At 41.9% G+C, this 20710-nt stretch overlaps 1 long non-coding RNA gene and 1 pseudogene across 1 annotated transcript in view; one reads left to right on the top strand and one right to left on the bottom strand.

Annotated features, from left to right (window-relative positions):
• Positions 1 to 10918, bottom strand: part of LOC115305020 — a 142455-nt gene extending 131537 nt beyond the window's left edge. Inside the window, exon 1 of the long non-coding RNA XR_003914725.1 lies at positions 10736 to 10918. This is a non-coding gene — a long non-coding RNA (uncharacterized LOC115305020). The remainder of the gene's footprint in view (positions 1 to 10735) is intronic.
• LOC115305749 lies at positions 4043 to 4154 on the top strand (annotated as a pseudogene).
• Positions 10919 to 20710: the final 9792 nt, after the last annotated feature.

A 20710-nucleotide genomic window follows, 5' to 3' on the forward strand; every position in this document is an offset into this window, starting at 1 on the left:
AGCCTCAAGTCTGTGCATCCACCTACGCTCTCACTAACAACAGCTTAAGTATTCATCCAGAAATCACCAAAGACTGAGTAGGAGCTCCCAGAGGGCCATGGCAGTCAAATCAACAACGGACTTTCTGGCAGCAGGACAAGGTCGACCAGGCACTCTCTGCAAAGACGGGGGTGAGGTTCCTAAGTCCGGGATGGTGCTCAGGAATGGCTCCTTCTCACTGGCAGAATCTCAGCCAGAACGGAGGAGGGAGGGAATGTGGTCTCCAGCTGAGCTGATGTCTGGTAATTGGTCTCTAAGAAGCAACAATTACTTTTCAGGTGTCCTGTCAAGGAAGACCTAAATACATGCTGTACTCTAAAAATGTCCCAACTATTTGTTATCTGCAAATCCATTAGTTGCAAATAGCCTATAGTTTTTGGCCCTGAAACATGGAGATTCACCTCCTTCCTGCTAAATATCTCAAAAGGGAGAAGAAGGACAATGGAGCAGAATATGACTAACCCATCAGTCAGGTCACTTCTGAGACTATTTCTGCAGACCCTTTGTCCCCTCTCAGTCAGTATTAACTATACAGTCCAATTAAACCTAGTGCTGGTTGTCCACAGGGATTCCTTTCATACAAAAATGCAATTCTCTCCAAGATTCTCCGCATTACCTAATGGGCTGCATAGAATCAGTTTGATGGTCTCCGGCTGGTTCCCAGGCGACAAATTGATCACCATGGCAATAATCAGAGGCTCTTACCCTACACAGGGGCACGGTAAAATCCACAACGCCCTAGAGGAAGCTTAGCTGATGATCTCAGAAGGGCTGTCTCTTTAGAGGGGCTGCTGCTGCCGATTAGGCTGTTCTACACACGCATGCGGGGCCCGTGCCAGAGTGTGGAAGGAGGCATATGGTTGGAGATCGAGTAGGGAAAACACGCCAGCTTCGGAAAGCGGCCCAGCTGCCTCTGCTCAGGTGGTCTGGGTCAGGGTTCTGTGACTAAGACCTACTCAGCCCCAGAAAGGGGGCCGATGGGTACTCGCAGAAACACAACTGGACTGAAATCAGCAAAGCACTTTGCTAGCAATAAATACAAGAGGGGGACAATCCAGGAAACGTGAGCTGATGAAACTGGTAGAGAATGTAATGTGAGCCTAACTGTAATTACAAACTGTTAGATTTTTTTTAATGTTTTTTAAATTTATTTTTGAGAGACAGAGAAGGACAGTGCGAGCAGGGGAGGGTCAGAGAGAGAGAGGGAGGCACAGAATCTGAAGCAGGCTCCAGGCTCTGAGCTAGCCACCAGCACAGAGCCCGATGCGGGACCCGAACCGTGAGATCATGACCTAACCCGAAGCAGGACACTTAACCGACTGAGCCACCCAGGTGCCCCAAAACTGTTATATTTTATAATACTGGTGTTTAGACTCCTAACTACTAGCAAAGGAACCCTAAGTACTTTTTCTTCTATGTTATCCCAAAATAGGTGTGTGACTTTTCTTTGGGACATCCTCTGAAAAGAATTAGTAATTACAGAAATACAGAAAAGGAGAGGAAATACACAAGAAAATCTATTTCTCCGGGTGCCTGGGTGGCTCAGTTGGTTAAGCGTCCAACTTTGGCTTAGTTCATGATCTCACAGTTTGAGTTCGAGCCCTGCACTGGGCTCTGTGCTGACAGCTCAAAGCCTGGAGCCTGCTTCAGATTCTGTGTCTCCCTGCCTCCCTTCCTCCCTCCCTCCCCTCTCTCTCTCTCCACTCTCACTCTCTCTGTCTCTCTCAAAAATAAATAAAACATTAAAAATTTTTAATAAAAAAGAACATATGTGTCTGCACTGATTAATCTCTGTCACATAATGAATGCCCAACGTACCAACTGAGACCAAAAATCTAGCTTTTCACTCGTGTGTAAAGTTGGTGTGTTCCCGCTGCACAAAGCTGGGCTAAAACTGTTCCTGGAAGAAGTTAATGTCTTCCTTGTGAGGCACACACATACTTCTCTTTATTACTCTGCACATTCAAAGGCCTTCGGAGCATGCACTCACAAGCATTACTTTTAGTGTGGAGAATCATCTAGGGACAGTTCTCTGTAAATAATCATGGGGAAAAATATTTTCTAAGCCCTTGTGGACAGTTCCACTCTTATAAGGTCCGAGGCCTGACACGTACCCTCAATGACAGAAAAACGTTGACTAGCAGTCAGACTGTTACTCGGGGGGCCGGGGGTGGGGGGAGGTGCATACAATCAGTTCCACACAGGACTTTAATGAGCTTCTGAAAATCACACTGAGCCCCATCACCAAATGATTTCACAATTAGAATGGTCTATTCTCTTACTTTTCTGTCACATTTTTGTACCGGGTGTTAATAGGTCCTTCAAACTCTTTTTAGCTAACCCCTTAAATAGACTGCAATTAAAGAATTCCAACCATGCTGTACCACATAGGATAAATCATATCTCATCTCTGTGAAAATAAAATTCATCTTTCTTTTTTCTTTGTCAGAAAACTACTATCTTATGTTAAATTAATTTGCATTACGACGAGTGACGATTTGATAGGGCGTTTTGTAGAAATTTTCTTTCTTTTAAACTGCTGCCATTTAAAATAAATAGCAGCCTCTTCTTTGCTGGAATAGTAGTAGAGATTTTAACCTATTAATCTCTGAATCTGTTTTCCCAACATTGAAGATAATGGAGATTTGTGTGTTTATCTCATGGATTCACAGTAAGGATTACATGCTTAGCATGTAATAGTTTCTCAAAAAATATGAGTTATCTCTCTTTCCTCGTCACTAACAATCTTGTCCCAACATTACGTTAACTATCCTTAAATGATACAATTCCATTTCAGTTCTTTTTGGTATTTCATGAACACAAGGTATAAAAAAAAAGTTTTTAAATCCTTGGACCCATCATGTGGTGACTCTTTGGGAATTCACCACATTTACTTTGGGACTGAAGCAGAACGTACCTGTCTCTAACCCTCATCACAGACATCTCTTTCTTCCCATGTCCTTTCGCCCTCCAGATTTCTTTCATTCTTCTTTATCTCCAACTCAGGGTATGCAGGGACATCCTAAAACAAGTTGCTACCAAAACTAATAGCAGCTGGGAGCCATGGCCACCTTTCGTGTGAAGAGGTCCATTTTTACAAGGGGGACATGACCTCTGGAGTGAGGCAGATCTGGGTTCAAATCCCAGTTCTACTGTATTTGGCTGGCTGGTCCCTGGTGAGGTGCTCAAACTAGCTGAGTCTCAGTTTCCATAACTGTGCCCTCGGTTATACACATCCGTCCTTTAGCACTGTCAGAGCCCCCAGTGGCTTTATGGTGGAGCTGAGGAAATTTCATCTTCAGGGCTGCTCCCTTTCATGTGTGTCTTCGAGGCCCCATACCTCGTATTGTATTTGCACTTGTTATTCCTTTCCTTAAACAGAGCTTCTCAACTGCAGGCCCCACAAACCTGGGATCCATCCTTGTATGGTGATGAAACAGAAAAACAAATAAACAAATAAATAGCCCATAGCAACTGTACAATAAATGGTGTCATTTTCATAAGACTCACGGGCCAAATGCTTGAATGTGGCATTAAGTAAACGCAGAGAAGGCTCCTACATAGTGGTATTGCTTATATACAGAGGTTAACAATTCTTAAAATATGTTGTGCTGACGCCTGGTGAGATGCGGGAACCAACCTCCAGCAACACATTTGGTTCCAACCTCAATATTAAATGTGAAACCATATTTGGTATATTAGGAAGTTGGGCTCTAAGCAAATGCATCACAGGATGGGTCAACTTAAGCGTCAAGGAAGAAGCGTGAAAGTCAAGAGCAAAGACGTCATGTGCAAGCATCCCAAGGGGTGGGCTCCTGGAGGGTTTGGGGGAGATAAAGAACAAGTGCCAAGAGTGACACTCTCCATGGACTCAGTAGGACATTGTTTGTCCAGATGTGGCTTGCCATCCATCTACATTAGAACGACCTCAGGAACCTCAGTGAAAACAACTTTCTTTCCCTTACTCTAGCCCACTAAATCAGGACATCTGGAGGTAGGACCCATCGCTTCTCGGCCTTCTGGCTAAGATCAAGTGCAGTATCTGTTCATGTCAGTTTAATAACTTAGCTACCCCAGCCAAGTGACTCTGAATTCCATTTAGTTTAAGATCCCCTGCTTACAATTGAACTGAAGGAAGTGATTGGGTATTTCTCAGGATTCCACATATGCTCCTGCCTGGCTCAGAAGTAGACCAATTCTCTACAATCCTCTTTCACAGTTAGAGGTGAGTATCTGATCTGTGCATTTTCCTACCTGATAGGTCTACTATCATTATAGATAAAGAGCATGCTGTTCAGATGCATGTATCACTTTTATCATGATTTCAGCAAGATCAGATATCTCTTTATATACCTGCGGATAAGACAGTTTAACACTAGCTGAAATGTGGATCTACCGCACAGAGGGATACAATCCTCCCAGAGAAGGTGGATTAGCTCCTTAAAGCTTAAAACAGAGTTTCCAGTGGAAAGACAGAATGCTTGCTCTCTGGCTCCGTCCTGGTCAACCCTGTCATTGCTAACTTGGATGAAAACCTAGGAAGCATGCTTACAAATATGCAGATTATGCAAAATATGGAAGGAATAGATGCCCAGAAAAGAAAACAGTCCAGCAACAAAGAAATGCCAACAGGTTGGAATAAGAATCAAGAATTAAAGAAAATCATGGAGTCTAAGGAAGCATGCGCAGAAAGAAAAACATCACAACTGTTTCCACAAGGTATCACTGAAGCAAGTTTTGTTTGAACCAACAGTAAAATACTGTTTAATACTGTTACTGCTACTCTTATATGTGCACTTTCTTTTCAATTCTTGGAAGAGAAAAGTTCTACTCTATTCTGTGCTGTTCAAACCATATATAAATAAATAAATACATATATATATGTATATATCTCTGAGCATGACATTTTAAGAGAAGAAATCTTCAAATTACCATGCAGCCAGAAGGGGATAGCTAGCTAGCATGATGAGGAATCTACAAACTAATAAATACTCTCTATGACAGTTTGGAGGGCGGGGGTGAAAGAACCTGTCTTTCTTTTTTTATTTTTTTGATAATTTTTAATTTTTTTAACATTTTTTTTTTAAGAGACAGAGACAGAGCGTGAGCAGGGGAAGGGGCAGAGAGAAAGGGAGACACAGAATTCAAAACAGGCTCTAGGCTCCAAGCTGTCAGTCCAGAGCCCGATGCGGGGATTGAACTCACAAACTGTGAGATCATGAACTGAGCCAAAGTCAGCCGCTTAACCAACTGAGCCACCCAGTTTGTGTGTAGACTTAACACTGTAGAAGCTAGGCAAAACCCTGAGTATGTGAAAGTTGTAAGAAGGCGTATTAAGTTAACTATAAGACAACGAAACAGTTAAATAGCTCCAAAACCACAACAGAGAGTTGAGAATGAAAGCGAACCCCGTTGTAAACATAATCAAACACGAAGTCAGGACTCGGTCCCAATTGCTACAAAATAGATTCTCTCTACTGATATTGTTTGGAGAGTGGAGTGATAAAAGTGAAATGCTTTCAACTCCAAAAAACATTTCTGGGATTTGTTTTATCTTAGCTCGCTCAGGGTTCTAGCAGCAAGCGGAAGCAGAAGAATGTGCAGAGAGCAATCCGGAGCAGAGGGCAAAAACAAAAAGGGTCACAGACCCTCAGTGAAAGCGTATGAAGCACACACTCAGTGCCAAACACTCTTCTAGGCCCTGCGGGTGCGGCCGGGGAAGAAAACCCGCACCAGCCTCTGCACCCACAGAGCTCACATCCTATGAGAAGACACTTATGGGAGGAGTTCTGGCAATTTCCTCTTACTACGAGAACAGAGGAAAAAGTGAAAGGGAATGTGAGGCGTGAAAGAGAAGGCCTAATTGGGCCAAGAAGGACTTATTTGAACGAATACTTTCCAGTCAAAACAAATCCCAAGATTGCTTATCAATGAAGTCTGTTCCATATTCAGATTTCACTGGCTCCTCCAAAGCACTGCAATCTACCAATGTAGTCGGCAGGTTTTCTGGCCCCTTCCTCCTCTCAAACATCCCCAAGTGACCATCTAAGTCTATCAATATTGACTTCTTCGCAGGAGGTCACCACCTACCAGATGTTCCATCCATCACCGCAAACAAGTTCCCCTTGACATATTGATTATTTCATTTTTCTTGTCTTTTGGCCAGAACCTCCTTTCCAATTAATTTATTGTTGGTGCTATCGGCGCGTACGTCTTTGATGTTCCCGAGACCATACTGCCCACGTGAACCACACATTCAGCAGCTTAATTCATACAGGGGCTGTTTCCTGGCTCCGATGAAATGATCTTCTTGAACCCTGGCTCTGTTTACCTCGCTTTAGAAAAACCTCAAAGAACTTGCCAAATCTCACTTCCCGGTTACGTTTATATCTTCCAAGGCAGACTATCTCTTCGTGGCCCCCGGGCATCCGGCAGAGAGAATGGCTTTAGCTCTGAGAGTCACACGATATCAGATCAACTCCCTACATTCTCTCTGCTTTTATTTCTGGTTTCTGCTCATTTCTGTGCCCCTCCAGGAACAGAGCTGGGCTCCGGAGGTCAACTGGGAGGGTGTTTGAGTTAATAACCTCGGCAAGCCACTAGGCATTGATCTCTCGTCCTCTCGTGCCCTCATATTTCTCTCCCTGCAATTAGATGCTCAGCTATCTGCCAGGGGACCTCTTCCTGGACAGTCTCTGATTTGAACTATCTGAAGGCTCCCCATCAAGCTGTTATGGGAGACTAACAACCCACATAGCTCATGCTGGGTACTCCACTTTTGGTGAAGGGTGCTGCATTCTTGCCAAGTAATCAAACCAGTGCCTCAATCACACAAGATGAATGTCCCTTTGCTTATATCCTTGAAGCAGAGAAATGGCTAATGTGATTCTCTCCTTCATAAAGGCTTCTATGCAGTAAGTGGCCAGGATTAAATTATACAATCACATCATCTATCTGTCCGAAAGGCTGTCACTCTAATGCTGCATTTGCCAACTTGTCCCTTTAGCGGAGGGGCTCAGTACTGTAAGAAGTGGGAAAGGGAGCATTAGGATGCCGGGTAATATAATTCTAAATACCATCAAGGCCATAAAATGGGAAGTAAGTGATAAATAATTTATATTTATCAGAATGACTGAATCTTATTAAAAGTGTAGCAATATGAGATCTTCTCCTACAGCACAGACATGCACGGGGAAAGAGATCAGAATTTCAATGCTTTGCTAAGAGTTGGTTTGAATTCTTCTTTAAAGTCCTATGAACCTGGCGTGAACCTCATGGTATTTTTTTCACCAGCCCCTAGAATAGACTGTGCTAGTCTCCTAAGAAGGGAGTAAGAGGAAAAAAGAAATCCAATCGAACAAGAATTTGGAAAAGATAATATGGCAATAAACGGCAGGGCTAAAATGCTACCAATATTGATATTCTTTTCTCCATTTCAACTCTTCTAGTATCTGCCATTAATTTATTCTTTTTAAAAATATTTTACTTATTTTTTAAAATTTTTTATGCTTTTTATTTATTTTTGAGAGGAAAAAAGAGACAGTGCGAGCAGGGGAGGTTCAGAGAGAGAGGGAGCTACAGAATCTGAAGCAGGCTCCAGGCTCTGAGCTAGCTGTCAGCACAAAGCCCAATGTGGGGCTTGAACCCACGAACCGTGAGATCACGACCTAAGCCAAAGCCAGATGCTTAACTGACTGAGCCACCCAGGCGCCCTTAAAAAATATTTTATTTTTAAGTAATCTCTGCACCCAACGTGGAGCTCCAACTCACAACCCTGAGATCAAGAGTTGCATGCTCCACCAACTGAGTCAGCCAGCCTCCCCCACCTTCATTTATTCTTAATTTATTTCTTCCTTCCTTCCTTCCTTCATTCCCTGTCAAATACCTACAGTGTGTTAGATACTCTATGAACTGTGAGCGATAAACCATGAACAACAGGATTTTCACCTTCAAGTAGTTTACATTCAAACACAGTACCTGGGACTCTGCTAACTCTGAGAACCATAACTCCATCTTTACAAGAGGAGAAGTGAGCATTATGTACAAACTAAACACTGATAAGTTATCTTTCAGTTCATCTATGGCATATGCCTAAATCAGAGTTGTTCCCACTTGAAAATGTTTTCCTGAGACGAGATCCCTGGTTGGAAATCCAAAAAGTCAAATCCACTTTCATTTCTTAAAGAGTATCATCAGCAAAAAGTCATTTCTCAATGATCAATTAGACTTTTTAGGATGGACACACATGACCAAAACTTTAGATTGTCTTTTTATGGCAGGATGTATCTCCGAGCACAGTGTAAGGTACACAGTTATTTTTTAGAAAGTACTTGACAATGTCCTCCATTAAAAACATTAGCCCCTTTTTCACCTTTTCTGCTTAAGTGTCAGAGATCTGCTCTAAGCAAAGTAATAGTTCATCGTGCGAGCACTCGCCCGGCACCTGGCTATCTTCTCTTTCCGAGTCGGCTCTTAAGAGTTTAGTTGGGTCCAAGAGAGTTTACTCCGTAAATTGGCATTAAGATCAGAAAACACTTTTGGTAACATTTCTCCCCATTTCTGTTGCTACAAACTGCCCTTGAGAGAGGACTGGGTTGGGAAGATGAAGGCTCCTAGCACAGCCTCGAGCTACTGACTTTCAGCAACAGTGAGCAGACCTGCTGGGTGGGTCCCCTTTTGTAGCCGTGACATTGAGGACTTTGAGGCGTTCGAGAGAAGCCCATCTGGCTTGTCACCACAACAGCCTATAAATGTATCCCTCCCAACCCCCTCCTTCACACACATCCTACCTCATTCTTTCTCCATAGCCCTGCTTGGATAGAAGCTTGAGGTTGAATTAGCCAGTCAGCGAATCTCCCCAACTGCCCAGACACACCAAGCTCTTTGGGCCTCCAGGGCTGTTCTTGCACTGCTCACTCGACCTGGAATGGCCTTTCCTTCCGCAACCCTCTCCTGCCTCTAGAACATTAACGTGACCTTGCAAAAGCCAGGGCAGGAGCCACCTCTCCAAGATCCCTTCTGCGCCTTCGCCCCATCTCTGAATGGACTCTTCCCCCTGGTCAGCTTCCCAGTGCAGCTGTAACAAATTGCCACACGTTTAGTGACCTATGACAGCCCAAACACCATCTTACCATTCTCGGGGTCAGAAGTCCTAAAATCAAGGTATCAGTAGGACTGTGCTCCTTCTGGAGGCCACAGGGGACACTTGGTTTCCTTGCTTTTTCCATGTTTCTGGAAGCTGCCTGCGTTTCCTGGCTCATGACCTCTCCTTCAAATCACTCTGACCCCAGCTTGGCTTCCCTCTTCTTCATTGACCCTCCTGCCTCCCTCTGTCCCTCATTAGGGCCTTTCTGATGACATTGGATCCACCTGGTAATCCCGAGTAAGCGCCCCATCCCAAGATCCTTAAATCAATCGTATCTGCAAAGTCCATTTTGCATGTAAGGTGACATATTCCTAAATTCTGGAGATAAGGATTTAGACCGCTTCAGTCAAGGATAAGTTATTCTGTCAACCACACCTCCTCTTGAAGTTCCACCCTCCTTTGTCAAAGGTCCACACTAGCTGCCTCACACTCAGATGTATTTCGTTCATGACAGTCACCTTAACAGGCGATTATCTCCTAGAAGAAGATACTTTGGGGTCTTTAAGTTATTCCTCCAGTGCCAAGAATTTTGCTTATTACTCAGCAGCTGTTCAAGAATCGAATGAAATGTTTGAGGAAAGGAAACTCAGAAAACCCCCCAGTGAGGATGATTTAACTTTAAGGCTATTATTTGACGATAATGTATAGTAAATGAATTTTTGCATCATCACAGATGCCAAAACAAATGATTGGGAAAACAATCAAATTCAGCATTTTGACATAATGTTTCACAGATAATGGCAGAACAACAAAATCCAACTGGTCTGGCTCAGGGGTCGGCAAACTACAGCCACGGTCCCCCGTCTTTGTAAATAAAGCTTCACTAGCACACAGCTGTAGCCACGTGTTTACATATTGGTTGTGGCTGTTTTTGTGTTTCCGTGGCACAGCTGAATAGTGGCAACAGAGACTATATGCCCCGCAAGCCTAAAATATTGCCTATTTGGCCCTTTACATAAAACGTTTGCTGACTCTTGGTCTAGAAAATGAAATAGATTAAATCAGAATTTTGCTCCAGACTGGCTGGACCGACCATTCTGAAAGATGAAATTTCATATTCAGCCATCACAGCAGTTGAACGCCCAACTCTCTAGCTGGGCTCCCTCTTACTTATTAGATGAGTAGGCTGATATTCTAATCCAGTTATGAAACTGTAAAGCCGGTCAACTCACTTATTTAGAATGTCTAACTGAGAACTGAGATAAGATAGCAAGGTATCTAATCTTTGATGCAATGATCAAACTCCAAATTTCCTGGGGCCTCTGGGGAGCTCAGTCAGTAAAATGTCCGACCCTTGATTTTGGCTCAGGTTGTGATCCCAGGGCCGTGAGACAGAGCCCCGAGTCGGGCTCTGTGTTGACATCGTGGAGACTGCTTAAGATTCTCTCCCTCCCTCTCCCTCTGCCCCTCTCCTGCTTGCATGCGCTTGCTCTCTCTCACTCTCAAAATAAATAAATAAACAAACAAACAAATAAATAAATAAATAATAAATTTCAATTTTCCTAACTCCTTCCTTATGAACATGGACTGAGTCGTCTTGTCAGTGCTTACCGTAGGTGGCATCCCTGGAAAATTATGTTGGCATCCAAGACGCATCATTTTTACTTCCTACTTGCCTCTCTGAATGTGTTCACAGACACTAGAGAGTAATAGCCCCTCAATTCTCCTCGTGGAAACCGACCTATTTGTAAGAGGAAATAAAATGAGAAAGAGAAGATGAGTCAGGAAGTTAAAAAATCTGAACTATTGCTTTTCAACAAAGATAGCTTTGCGAGTTAAAAAAATCAAAATTATAAAAAAAAAAAAAAGCAAACCAAGAGCCACTATTTTGGTATTTGCATGAACTCAGAACATTTAGTATGTTTGGTCCAGGAGACAATAATTTTTGGTCAAATCAGTTTGGCCATGTCGTTTTCAACAATACCTCTTTAATTAAAAAAAAAAAAGGAAGATTGACCATCAGAAACCAATAGTATAAAACTGCTCACATTTAACTTGTCTTCTAATTCCCAGGAATGGAGATTGAGAACCTCAGTTTCCAATTCCAGTTTTGCCACTCAACTTGCCAAGTGAACTACAAGTCACATACATTTCTGTGGCCTCGATTTCCCCATATGTGAAATTATTACAATATCTTCCTTGCCTAATTTGTAGTGCTGCTGTTATGTGAAAATGTGGCAATGTTGGTGAATTTGTGCGGACGCTATACTGGTGCAAGATATTATGGTTTTCTGATTGTCGCCTTAATATCTTCCCAAATTGTCTCTGGTATTAAAAATGTTATGGTCATAAACATCCATTATAATAATGCTCCACAGTTGACTCTGAAATTCTCCTTTGTGAATTCCATGGTTTGGATTTTATTTTGATGTAATAAATGAGCATAATTAACTTTTATTGCGTGCATTATTTGTGGGAATGTTTGAACACGTTAAGTAGGACCATCTATTTCAGCATTACACAAGGGTTACCAAACTGAGAAGTGCTCTCTTTACAAATGGGATGATTTCACTGGGAGATTGGAGTTTGGTTTTATTGCTGAAATTAATAAAATGTTTCTGTTTAAAATGAAACTGTTTTCTTTCCAGCACTTCATATTTTTGCTTGGGTAAAGAAACAGCAATAACATGATTAGATGTCAGTAATTAAATATCTTTTTGGAACGGTATCTTAATAGCATATATTTAGAACACAGCCAGACCCAAAACATTCAATTACATAGATTCAGCTTTAATATTTAACAGCTTGTTTCTTAACTACCATCCTTCTGGTGAACCGATGTTGACTATGTATAAAGGCAAGCAAGCAGCTTAGTGTCAAATTAAGAGAAGTAGAATATATTATAATGGGACTTTTTGTGTTTTGCTATTCTCACATTCAGCCAAGTATAATGCCTTTATTTAATACGTTTAACTATCAATTCATCTCTCTTATTTTTAGCAACAGGAGCCTTCAATTTTCTCTAAGCAAAATGAAGGTTTAACCAGGGACCAAAGAGGGAAAAAAAGTCACTCCACTTAAGCATCATAGGAAAACAAACATATGTAAAACGTAATAGACAGAAACCCAGGGCCACTCCCCCACCCTCCACCGCAAAATCCCAGAAAGTAAAATGTGGAACCCACTGCAAGGCATGTCGGGAAGTGGAGAAGAAAGCCACCTCATACTCTCTCTCAGAGATGGAAGTAGCAAGAAAGCCAGGCTCCAGTCAGGAGCCCCTGTGTTCTGCTTTTACTTAATGGCAAGTCTGAGTTTGTAAATAAATAGAATCATCCCTAATTTCTTCATGGTGCACTTGTTTTTGAGAAGAACTCAACACTTTCCCAAAATTTTAATTTTGATTCCAGTTTCACGACTCCTTACCGTAAATCAGGGCTCAGTTCTTCTTACTAAAAAATGATTATTCATTCAATATTGTTTAAGTAGGGTGGCCTTCAACACTCCAGAAGGGTAGGGATGAGACTCATCCTATTTCTAGGTCCTCGAAGTGATAAGGATCAGGATGGTTCTGAGAGCAAGATGTCCATCTAGTACTGGTTCATTTCTCTGGTTGGAGTGGGCTAAGTAAACCCGTCTGGTCAAGTAGAGACAACCGAGTCTGAAGTTAAACCACAGGGCTTCTAGTTTGGTGCCACCACTTCCTCACTGTGTGACCCTGGGCAAGTGGTTAATTATTCAAATCAATGCCTCTTACCTGTGAAATGAGACCTGATAAAATTATTTACTTGGTCAACATGTCATAATGTTGAAGCCTCATATGCAATTCCTGCTTAATCAGTATTAGAGGAAGAAAGGTAAGACTTTGCTAGAGAAAACTCAAGCCAAGGGACAACGTTATATGGATGGAGAGTGCCTTTTTGGACTGGAGCAAATCTGTTGGGAAGAGGTGGGTAGGAGGGAGATGGCACACAGATGAGCCATGGACAACACCTCACTAACAGGTCTGGATCCCTCCTATGAGCTTTGGTTCACAGGATCACCCGGAAATGAAAAGTCTTCTCCTTTCAGTATGATGTACCTTCTATTGATCTTTGTGCCTTATGATATCTCTTATACTTTCTGGCCTTTGGAACTTAATTATAATGGCAGTAATGGTGGCGCAAACCCCGTCCTTGGCACATGAACAGTTGGGGACCACTACCATAACTCTGCTCATTAGTCAGTGGTTGGTAAGTATTTACTGAAGGGCGAGCTGATCTTCCTGGCAGTCTTCTAGCTATTCCGCGAAATTATCTACGGAGTATCAAGCACCTGCTAAAGCGATGGAGGCCAGAGGGGCCTCATCAGCCAGATGAGAAGAGGCCCCCCCATGAGATCCCACTGGGGTGACTTTGCTTTGTGAAGGCAGCAGCTCGTCAGAGGGAAAATGAGCAATGCAGCCGAGAACGGCCCTCTTCACCTGCTGTCCTCTCTACGCCAGATCAGAATCGATATCCGTTAGCACTGAATGGCTATCAGTGGCTGAAAAGGAGAAAAACCAAACCAAACATAAAGAAAACTTTATTTCTGTTTCATCTTTCAAGAACTCCAGAGGAGGGGATTTTGATAAGAAAAGGGGGCAAACGTTCTCCGTGCCATGGAGATGAGCGAGGACAAACACCGCTTTCCTTCAATCTGTTAGGAAGGAGCTAATGCTCTGCCGAAGAAGCAATATTTCCATGAAATCCTCCCTGATCATTTCCACCAGGGTCTGCCCAGCTTAAAAGCCACACTATTTAAAAAGAACTAAGAGCGGGCGTTGCTATGAATAATGTGAACGTGTGAAGGGAAAGGCACGGGAGAATAAGTCAGAGAGATAGCATTAAAGTGCCTTTTCACATTCGACACAGAAGAAACCTTATCTTCAAAAAAAAAAGTCTGATGAATATATGAGCGGCAAATACTCTTCTGTATCTAAGGGTCCATCGTGGAGGGAAAAGGAATGATTTGATTGTGGTGTTTTGAAAGGAAACCCACAGAGAATGAAAAGGATGAGACTGGAGAGTGTGGCACCAGCTTCTGAGAAGTTGTCTCCTGTCGCCGGCCAAAACAGCATCCCCTGTTTCTATAGGATTCGACACAAACAGAAGAGAGGGTGCCTAGAAGCAATCTTTTACTTGTACTTTATAAACAACGGAGAGGATGACAATGTCCCGTCCGTCACAGACAATGCTGAGTGCTCTTTTTTAAGTTAGCAGTTACTTCAAAGTCATTGAGGTCAAAGAACATCGAGAGAAGATAGATTACTGAAGACTCCGTCTGTAGCGTCACAGCGAATCGGCTATCATCCCATCAGAAGTGAGCAGGCTGAAAATTACTTCATTCATTTTGAAATAAGTTAAATCCAAGCCACTGAACATAATTAAGTGAAAACAGTTGGCCACACAAAGAAAGCTCAGTGCGGTGCAGTGGACCATAGTGAAGCAATATTCTCCCTCTCTGATACCTTCAAGTCACCCTGGCCTGGCTTTCTAGCTTCTGACATTTGGAGCCAGATCATTTTTCCTTGGTGACAGCGGGCAGGGGGCTGTCCTGTGTATTGTAGCATGTTCAGCTGCATCCCTGGCCTCGAACTGCCACCCCTGAGTCGTGACAACCAAAAATGTCTCTAAGACATGGTCATATGGTCCCAGGTAAAGGGAGGGGTGAAAGAAAATCACCCCCGCTAGGGAAGCGTTTCCCTACCCCCTGCCATGCTTTTCATTGATCCACAGTCTGCTGTGCACTCAGGTACTTGATAAGACTCATCTGACATCACAGCACGTGGGTGGCTTTGGCTCAGGTCATGATCTCGCGGTTCGTGAGTTGGAGTCCCATCAAGGCTCTGGGCTGACGGGTCAGAGCTTGGAGCCTGTTTCAGATCCTTTGTCTCTGTCTCTGTCTCTCTCTCTGTCTCTCTCTCTCTGACGCTCCTCGCCCCCCACCTCTCAAAAATAGATAAACATTAAATATTTAAAAAAATTCTTCTGACATCATCGCCAACTTCCTTAGCTACTCACCTTACATTTCCCCGTAGATGGTCCCTGCACAGACCACCCTGCTTTCTGAGGCACTGGGCTGATAATGCCACCGGAATGATTTAAGGTGTTTATCTAGGAGTGTGGCCTAAAAAAGGGAGAAAGAGTCCTCACTGCAGTTTGCTGGTCCTGGGTTCAAATTCTGCCTCTGCCACTTGGCAGCTGTGAGGCCGACTCGACAGCAAAGTTGCTCATTAAATATTGTATGGAAAGCCCCCGTCAGCAACTAGAGGTTCATGTTTCACAATAGCTTGTAAAATTGGACACACATTGCTTAGGCACCAAAGAAACAATTTAAGAATAACAACAGGAGGTCAGTGGGAACTGAAATGGTAGTTAGTCAGCTAGGACAAGAATCAAAATCAGCAGTCCCGGGAACGAAGGGGTGGTCAGGAAAGACAGGGAAAAACACAGACAGACACAGATTACCTCGGGCATTTGCAACAGGTTAATGGTCAGGGCCAGGATCTACCAAATTACGGCAAAGATGGGAATAAAAATCGCTGGTGTTGAGAGAACACACTGACGTGTGCCTCAATTAGACACAAATACATCAAAGGGCAGATTGGTGATCATCCTTTCTGTTTGTTTATTTGTTTGTTTCATTGTATTTCACTCGCCAACTACTTCTATCACTTTGGTTTTCTTGCTAATTTTGAAATGGTCACCTGTTGAGGTGCCTGGGTGGCTCAGTCGGTTAAGTGTCCGGCTTCAGCTCAGGTCATGATCTCACGGTTCGTGGGTTGGAGCCCCGAGTCAGGCTCTGTGCTGAACTCTAGCTCAGAGCCTGGAACCTGCTTCGGATTCTATGTCTCTTTTTCTCTCTGCCCCTCCCCTGTTCACGCTCTGTCTCTCTCTGTCTCTCAAAAATAAATAAAATTTAAAACAAAATTGAAATGGTCACCTGTTTGTAAATGAACTCCCAGATTCCTGGAGATTAATTTATACCTGCTCAGTGTTTCTCTAATTGGTTCCTCCCTTCAAAATCAAAACATGTTACTGATGAAATGTGACATTTGTATAGCACCTATTTTTGCAATACATGCAAAAAAAAAAAGTGCCTGAAAATGTCACAGTCCCACATAAAGTCACTCCAGTCTATATTTTCAAAGGGAAGGTAAGTATTAAATACCCAAAAAGAATGAGATGTCAGAAAAATAATACAAAGTGCATCGCATTATTAAATCCATTTCTAAAATGGATTGATTTCCTCATGTTTAGAATAGCACACTAATGATAATTGGGTGGGTTCGGAAGATAAATGCTTTTACAGTCTTCCCTTTAAATCCAATATTAGTATAAAATTTCACTGCTGCTTAATTAGGAGCTGAGATAGCAGGCCAATATATCCTTTTACTTAGCAACAGCCCTGAGAGAAATGATTGCATACCATCAAAATAATAAAGCAGTAGTTGACAACTGTTGTTTTCCTATCTGAGGCATTCCTAATGGCGCTCTACAATCACTATTAGACCAAGCCTTAGAGAGAAGTGTCAGGAAAATTAAAACAGACAGGCACCTCTTTAAGGCACTTGGTACAATTTAGTTGGACTTAATAGGGTCGTTCCTGGGGAGTCTGAATAGAAGTATAAGCAATTCCACCCAGATTCTCAGATCTGAACTTGTGTTAGAAATGTCAGCTGCTTTCGATCATGTTAATGATGGGGTCCTCTAATTTGACTTGTACATAAGGTTGGGCTCCTACAAGATACTGTCATATTTCTCCGCTCACTTAACTGTTTCTCAGCTTTCAGTTCAGTGTAAACAAATGTGCATCTGGTAATAGGCCACCAAGCGATGAGGTTCCTCAAGTCGGTATTCCGTGCACATCTTTTCAGCCCTGCGCCTTCGGCTGCTATGAATGTCTTCACAACCATTTTTAGGCATCATGTATGTGAGCTCTGTTACATCCAGTTTTATCACTCTATTTTCAAACAACTACAAGAGAGACCTGGCCTTTATAAAAATTATGAATGAAAAAAACTTATTTTCCATCTTAATAGAAGAGCAAACTTTTGAGTTTTATCATCAAATGCCACCTCTGTTTTAAATGCGTCAGACAACGATGAGTTTTACTTCGATTGCATTGTCTATTCCATATTTTTGAAAACAGTTTAGGGTGCATATCCAGACTGTGAAGCTTTCCATAGCAACAAGATACAGGAAAGAATATGGCTTTCTTTTGCATTTTCTAGGATAAACGCCGATGAGCTACTTTGATTTTTGCCTTTTAAATGCATTTCTGTTGCATTCACAGAGAGAACAAATCCCAAAATTTATTGCATGTCTCTCAAAACGAACTGAGTAAATTCCTTCTATTTTGCAACTACATCTTTGTGACCTCTGTTAGATGCTGAGTTTCAGAATAGCAAACTTCTTGTACTGTGCACTTATGTGAGGTATGAAGTGATTTACTTTATGTATAATCTGGGTAATGGAGAAGTTAGAGGTGCTTAAGGAAGCCTATCTCTCTCCTTTGCCCTCACCCTCTCCCCCTGTCAGCCCCTCCCACACAACAGCTAAGTGATCTTCAGGATCTGAATCATGGCTGGGATTAAGTGAAGGAGGGCATGAGGAAGAGTGTGTTTCTCTGGTGGGGAACATGGCGGTCACTGTTGGAGGTGTTTAGCCTTCCGAGAAAGTTCCTAAGTTCTAAAGTCTTGGACCTCACTGTTTTGTTTTCCCTACCTCACTAGACATTTTATCTCCTATGAGCTGAGAAGCCTGGCCAACTGCAGTAAAGGGGCATGATGATGAATTTAACATTTTCCAAAGTTGCAAAATCACTGCTTTACCAGCGGGAGACTCCTGGGTTCAACAGTGTGGCCAAGAAATCCAGCCTCAACATCCACATAACCTGGTGCTCTTTTGAAGAATAGTTCCCGCAAAGCAGTGCCTGGATAATGATATTGAAAAATGAATCACTGCATTTGTGACCAAGGGGATAGGGAAGAAGAAGGCATAATTTTTAATATTTGTGAATAAAAGAACATGTGCTATTCAAAGGGAAGGAGCTAATAATAGGGCTACAGGATGATGATTTGGAAATCTGGCACCAAATTCCTCTGTTTGCAGAAATGCACGCCTTACACAATCCGTGTTTATACAGTTCTGGTTTACTTTAGCAAAGGTACCTGTTACATATTTGTTGATGTTCTCCTACCTTGTGTTGTTGATGCTGTTTTGTTCTTACATGAGGAACTCCCAAAGTACTGGGTTGTGTTTTATGTAACTCATGAAATGTCTATTTACCTAAACATGAAAGTCTGTAAAGAAATATAGAAACAGCATGGAAACACACAATGGAGGAGCAAAATTTGCCATGTATCAGAATATTATATGCTCTTGCCTGGTTTTTAAGTGTCTTCATTAAAAACTGATTGGATACAAAAGAATAATAATAACATGGGTATAAGGCATGATGAATTACCATAAAATTGATGACCATGAAACCACCACCCAGGATAAGGAAGAGAGTGTTTCCCCCCACCTTGAGGGCTCCTATGTGCCATTCCATAAGGCTGTGGGGCTTCTCCCTAGAGAGAACCACTACTCTGAATTTTGGTGTATCATTCCCTTGCTTTTCTTTGAAGTCTGGTATATATGTTGATATCTTCAAACAATGTGTAGTTTAGTCTTGAATGTTTTGAGTTGATATAAATGGAACCACTGAACTCTTTTGAAATTTGATTTTTTTCTCCTCAATATCATTTTCTGAGATGTATCCAATGTAATGCATATTTTACTCTTTTTCACCACTGTATGGTATTTTTACATCACTTACTTTTAAAGACAATGTAAGGAGGAACATTGGTTGTAAGCCTACATCTTCAGTAATTGTCATTTAAGAGAACATCTATCTTCATCTCCATATTAGTGTTTTTGTTCAGCTTTACACTTCCCCTAGAGAAGAAAAATGATATATTGGTTTAAAAAGTTTTTTTTAATGTTTTTTATTTATTTGGAGGGGGGAGGCGCAGAGAGAAGGAGAGAGACAATCCCAAGTTGGCTCTCAGCACAGAGCCCCAGGCAGAGCTTGATCTCATGAATCACAAGACCATAACCTAAGTGGACATCAAGAGTCAGACACTTAACCAACTGAGCCACCCAGGCACCCCAGAATGATATTGTCTATTAGCGCTCGAAGGGAACTATGAGGTTCTTTTGCTCAATTGTACATAAGGTACCTGAAACCCAGGTAAGCAAAGGGATCCATCCAAGGTTACAAAACAGTCAGGTCTTCGGGCATCTAGTTCTTTCGTACCTCCTCAAAAGAAAGAAGGGCTCACCCTCTTGCCATTCTCTTACACCTTCTCTTTTCCTCGGGAACAATTCATCAAGATACTAAAAAAGAGACTGTGTCTAGACTCACTTCAAAGTGACCACAGGTCTTGACTTTTAGAAAAAAAAAGAAAACCACAAGGACTTGATAGTATAATGCATGTTGAGACTGACAACTACTTGTTGCATTTTCTGTCATCTAGAAAATAGGCTCCTGGTGGATTGCAAAGTTTTCTTTTTCCCATTCACAGCAAAAGAAACTACTGAGAAAGATAAGTTTAAAAAAAATGATGCAGCTCTCAAATTTTAGTATGTATGAGAATCTTCTAGAAATTTAAATTCTGGGGCCACAATCAGAAATACTAATATAGAAGGACTACAGAAGAGTCTAGGAATCTCTGCTTTTAACAAGCACCCAGATGATCGACACGGTCATCTAGTAACCTTGAGAAAATATATAAAGAAAGTGATCTTGTGGGCTGTATTGGAAGACCGTTTGCCAAGATTACTCTCAGTTCCCATGAATAGACTTAAAAGAAAGTACAGAGAAGGAAAAATGGAAATAAGAGGAGCAATTGGAAGCTTGATTTCAGCAAATTTATGGAGGAAGGATGGAGAATAGCAAGAGTGTAAAATCTATTATTTTCTTTTCTTGAACTGAGGTATAATTGACATAGAACATTACATTAGTTTCAGGCATACTATGTAATGATTCAATATTTGTATACATTGTGAAATAATCACCACAATAATTCTAGTGAACACTCATTTTCTTTATCCATTTATCACACATAGTTATACAATTTTTTCCTGTGATATGAAATTTTGAGATCTACTCTCTTAGTCACTTTCAAATTACACAATACAGTATTATTAATTATAGTAAACATGCTGTACATGACATCCCCAAACTTATTTTTTAGTGGAAATCTGGCTTCTTTGGCCACCATCACCCATGTTGCCCCCCCCCTCCCATGCCACTGGGTTTAGCAACCACCAATCTGTATTTATGAGCTCGTTTTGGTTTATTTTTTAGATTCCACATATAAGGGAAATCATGTGGTATCTATCTGTCTATCCCATTTCACTTAGCATAATGCCCTCAAGTTCCTTCTGTGTCATTGAAAATGGCAAGATTTCTTTCCTCTGTGCAGCTGAATAACATTTCATTGTATACGCACCACATTTCTTTACCCATTTATCTGATGGTGGACACTTAGGCTGTTTCCGTGTCTTGGTTCTTATAAAC

This window comes from Suricata suricatta, chromosome 10, assembly GCF_006229205.1.
Source record: "Suricata suricatta isolate VVHF042 chromosome 10, meerkat_22Aug2017_6uvM2_HiC, whole genome shotgun sequence".
NCBI classification, from domain to species: Eukaryota; Metazoa; Chordata; class Mammalia; order Carnivora; family Herpestidae; genus Suricata; species Suricata suricatta.